The sequence below is a fragment of the Corylus avellana genome, chromosome 7 (assembly GCF_965113065.1).
Source record: "Corylus avellana chromosome 7, dhCorAvel1.hap1.2, whole genome shotgun sequence".
In the NCBI taxonomy this organism is placed as follows: domain Eukaryota; kingdom Viridiplantae; phylum Streptophyta; class Magnoliopsida; order Fagales; family Betulaceae; genus Corylus; species Corylus avellana.
This window is the reverse complement of record NC_142496.1, coordinates 2691756-2697340: the sequence shown is the minus strand read 5'-3', so window position 1 is coordinate 2697340 and position 5585 is coordinate 2691756.

The window sequence follows — 5585 nt, the reverse complement described above, 5'->3', positions numbered from 1 at the left end:
TATAGTAAATTTTTTTAAACTTTTTATTTCGAAGCATATGCTGAAGGAGTAGAGTGACTCATATATAATATCTAAATATAATTAATATAAACCATATAAAGAGTTTGCTGAAAATCTCTTTAGCTGACTTTCTATTGATGAGTGACAATTATTATATCAATTATAAGACGCGTTATATTTTTGCACTAATTATTTCTCTAAATATAACTATTTTGCACAAATTGGCACAAAGGGGTGGCTCTGCCATTGGCTCCCATTAACACTTCCTAAAATGAGTTCAGTCTCTTTGCCATAGGCCCATAGCTACATTGGATCCCCACAGTGACCCAAATGTAGAAGAGGCACTTGTTGCCCTTTTTGCACTTTACACTGCCCAAACACATACAATTAGCATATTCTCCTCTAATCTTTTTTTAAAAAAATCACTATAATACTGATCTGAGAATTGCCTCGTTTTTTTTATACTCTTGGCCTACTCAGCACTTTTGAAAGCCGGACCGTAACCAAGATCAATAGAAGCGTGAACTATCATGCTTACAACATTGTTTATTGAGCCGCTATAACTAATTCTACCGCCGGTTTTTCCATATATTTATATCCCCTACGAGATTTACCTTTAGACAATAAAAATTACCCTCCTTGTTAGATTTTGTAGCCTTTTTGTTTTGATGGGCCTTTCTCTTCATTGCATTTATGTTTCAGTACTAGTATTTTGTTTAGGAGAATAACTCTATAAAAAAGGATCAAAATCCTAAGCAAAGGTACTTGATCAATACACCTTTCGTTCTCTTAGCCTACTACCTCCATAAAAATCATCCAACCAACTTAGGCATTAAAGTGTCCCTCACTAGCCCAAAACCAACGAGGGGAACCGATGGATACCTTATTGAGGTGTGGCCTGATGAATCCCAAACCAGGCAAGTGGTCCGGATCGGCTCTAAGATAGCCATGGATCTAAGGAAGTCACTTGTAACCTTTTTGCACAAAATGTCTTTTCCTAGATGCCCAATGACATGCTTGGAATCGACCTCAAGATCATAGCCCATCAACTAAATGTTGACCCATCGGTCAAACTGGTGAGACAAAAAAAGGAGTTTTGAATCATAGCAGAACTAGGCAGTTGCCGATCGAGGTCGACAAGCTCTTATCGGCAGAGATTATAAAGGAACAACACCCTAACTAGCTATCCAAAGTAGTTTTGGTGAGGAAGGCCAACAAAAAATGGACATGTGCGTTGACTTCACCGACCTCAATAAGATGAGATATTCAGTGAAGTTACCCTTAATATTTACTCTAATAATTATTTTACAAGAAATGTTGCATATTATATTTTTATTTTACTAGGCTAATATTTAATTAAACCCCTTTAGCTTTAGGAGGTCCGGGTCCCTCCCAAAATTTAATTTTGGGAGGGCCCATAGGACCAGATTTAGCTATCTTAATTAAGTACTTGTGTCCACTAAAATTAATGTTCCTTAATTCTTGGATCTGCCCATATTAAAAAATAAAAATAAAAAATAACTTGGGGAAGTGCCATGCGCATATAGCATTTCTCTTATTCTATTTTATTTTTTATTTTTTTGTTTGTTTTTATTTGCTTTCCTTAAGCCGGCAAAGAACAATATTTATTAATTAATTAATTTAGTGCAATTATTGAACATTCATTTGATTCTTGTTTTTGTGTTTGTTTAGAGCAAATGGAGATAGCCAAGTCCAAAGAACCTGGGGAGTTGTTGACCTGGGATGATATTCAAAAGATGAGATATTCATGGAACGTAGCATGTGAAGTCATGAGGCTTGCTCCGCCGCTCCAAGGAGCTTTCCGGGAAGCCATTAATGATTTCATCTTCAATGGTTTCTCCATCCCCAAGGGCTGGAAGGTCAGTAAATCTTTATGCCTTTCTTCTATATATCCATCATCCCCCTCCCCAACACCCCTACAAATAAAAGAAAAATTACTGAGGACCCACGAACTCAATATGAATTAGGGTTTAAAGTCTGACTCATTTAATTAAATAAGCCAAGTCTAAGATGACTTATATAATCTTATACTTATGCTGAATCGACACGCAACATTTAGGGTTAGGTAAAGTTGAAGACTCCAACCCATTTAATTAAATGAATCAGGTTATAATTGACTTATATAATCTTATACCTATGTAGCTATTACTACCAAAGAAACTGCAATTTATGCCCTTTTTTTAATGCCTTTTTAGACTATATATATAAACGGCACCAAATAGTTAATGCCGTTTCTCAAACGGCATTAACATTTCAGTTAGAAATTTATTTGCTGCCGCAAAGGATGGAAATGGCATTAATTTATGCTGTTTGAGGAGAAGCGGCATAACACAATTTAATGCCATTTTGAATAGTAAGCGGCATTAAATTTAATGAGTTTTGTTGACTTATATAGTCTTATTACCTTATTGGAGGTGTGGCCTTAAGAATCCCAAACCAAGCAAGTGGTCCGGATCGGCTCTAAGATAGCCATGGATCTAAGAAAGTCACTTGTAACCTTTTTGCACAAAATGTCTTTTCCTAGATGCCCAATGACATGCTTGGAATCGACCTCAAGATCATAGCCCATCAACTAAATGTTGACCCATCGGCCAAACTGGCGAGACAAAAAAAGGAGTTTTGAATCATAGCAAAACTAGGTAGTTGCCGATCGAGGTCGACAAGCTCTTATAGGCAGAGATTATAAAGGAACAATACCCTAACTAGGTATCCAAAGTAGTTTTGGTGAGGAAGGCCAACAAAAAATGGACACGTGGGTTGACTTCACCGACGTCAATAAGGCCTGCCCTAAGATCAATTTCTCACTTTCTCATATAGACATATTGGTCGACTCCACAGTGGGAAACGAATTGCTTAACTTCATAGATGCTTTGACTTTATGTAAGTTTCAAATATGTACGTATGTGTGAGTCAAACCGGCCGTTTTGTTTTGTCGAATAAGACAATCTCTTATCTCAGAGTACAATGTTGTTACCTGACTTTAGATGGCCTGGATCAAAATCATTATCAAGCCTTGTAAAGCTTTAAATATCGAGGGCGCCTCCCATATCTATTTTCAACTATTTTTGCAACCACTTCTTTTGACCTTATTTTAGCTGACCAAAATTAACTCAATTCATAATAAATTGCCTCCAAAACAAATCTCTTCCTCTAGCCTCACCCATCTAAAAGCCTCAAAATCCCACCCCCCCCAAACCCCTAACTTGTTGTCTCTCACTCCCTTAGGGTCAACATTGAAATTAATTTTGATGCAGTCATTAAGAACTAGGGGTGAATAGGCAGGTTACGGTTAGTGGTTATTGGCTAAAACCGCTAACTGTAACCGCCTAGATGATTAGTAAAATCTACTAACCACCACTGCTAATAGCCTAGGCGGTTAACTGGCGGTTAGCAGTTAAAATTTAAGTAAAAAAAAAAAAATCCCAAAATGATGTCATTTCTATGGTAATACGATAATAGCATACTACATATGACATTGTTTCTAGATTTTTATACATTTTTATATATATATTTAAAATTTTAAACACAAAAACGACCTCGTTTCATGTAATATATATATATATATATATAGGCGGTTAGTAGTTAACAGTTAGCGGTTTTGAAAAAACCTAAAACTACTAATCATAAGGCGGTTAGCGATTTTTCCTAACTGCCTTCAAAAGCAATTAACAGTTAACAGTTTTTCCTAACCGCCTTTAAAAGTGATTAGCGGTTAGCGGGCCGCCTTTTCACCCCTATTAGGAACTCTTTCTCTGCATTGGCTGCCATTACACTTTCTCAAATGAGTTCATTATCTTTGCCATCGCTACATTGGGTCGCCAATGTGACCCAAATGTAGGAGAGGCATTTGTTGCCCTTTTTGCAACTAAAATTGCCCAAACACATACAATTAGCATATTCTCCTCTTATCTGTCATATTTAGTCTTTTTTAAAAAATCGCCATACTATTGATTGGAGAATTGTCCCATTGTTTCTAATACTCTTGGTCTACTCAGCACTTTTAACAGCTGGATTGTAACCAAGATTGATAAGAGCGTGAATTGCCATGCTTACAACATTGTTTTATTGAGTTGCTAGAACTAATTCTACTAACAGGTTTCCCATATATATATATCCCCTGCTGGATTTACCTTTAGACATTAAAATTGCCCTCCTTGATAGATTTTGTAGCCTCTTTGTTTTGGATGGGGAGAAGGATCCTCTCCATTTCAAATGAAATAGAGAGGATCCATTTAGTTGTAATAGAACATTTTTGTTCAAAATAAAATAAAATGACAACTCCCCTCCTAAAAACAACTAACCGATTTGAAAGGAAGAGGATCTTAGTCCTTTTGATAGCCTCTCTCTTCTTTGCATTTATGTTTTGGTACTTGTATTGTATGCTTTCATTTATACACTTTGTTGGTTTGAGGGAAAGTGCCTTGTTACGTAGGATAGGACAATTTGGAGTACCAAACCTAGGCAAAAGCACGTGGACTCAATGATGCCACAAAAGATGCAAAAAAGTACACAGCATCAACTCCACAATTTGTTTCCTGACTATCATGTGCAAAGAGAAAATGAATCACTGCTATCTTAAGAGTGCAGCAGCAACCCTTCATTGCCAAAAAAATGTTCATGGACAAGGCTAGTCTACAGCATTTACTTAGTAACCAATGCACGTTATCATGTGCCTGATTGTTAAAATGTCCAAAGTTGTATTGATGTGTGAGATTATTAAGAACAATAATTCTTATGTGTAATAAATTTCATAAAATAGCACATCAAGGGATAAAATTTAGTGCATGGCACATAGACAAGAGAAAGACCGTCCGTTATAAGATCAATAACCAATACATTAGATAGATCTTCGAACAAAAATTATGAATACAAGTAGAGGTTTAATCGTCTGAAGGATAGCATCAAATGTGAAAGAATTAAAAGAGTCTACACTTAAACCATGTCCTGAGACCTTAATATGGCTATTTACTAAAAACAAAAATCATTCTTGGTTTTGATTTTCTTCATTTATTCTACATTCATGGAAAACAAATTAATATTTTTAGTGTAACTAAGTTAACAGGGTTTTAGTTACTCACACGTGATGGGTAGCATGGATAGCTTGTTACTAACTTTTTTCTTATGTTTTTGCTGTCTAAAGTATAAGTTATTGTGGCTTAGGGATTGAGATTCAGTGCAATATCACCAGATGCAATACATTTTATTGGATCGTTCATTTAGAATGACCGGCACACATCATAACAAGAAGAAAAAGATGATAGCTTGGAGTGTGCCAAGGGTGGCAGAGGCTCGGGGGGTTTCTTGTTGCTAAATGGAAAGAGAGAATATGCATATACAAGATGTTTAGAAAACCTAAATGGGCGGAATCTAGATCCTCAGCATTTTGCAGCCCAAATTGCTAGTAATTTGAGTAAGAAATGTGAGAGAGCTCATATAAAGCTCACTTGTCCAAACAGGAGAGCGAGCTGCCCAAGACTTATTCGGGTAAATAAGCCTCATAGGGACTCACATTTGTTGCCGGAATTGCTAGCAATCCGAAATGTAAATGTACGACAAAAGAGAAC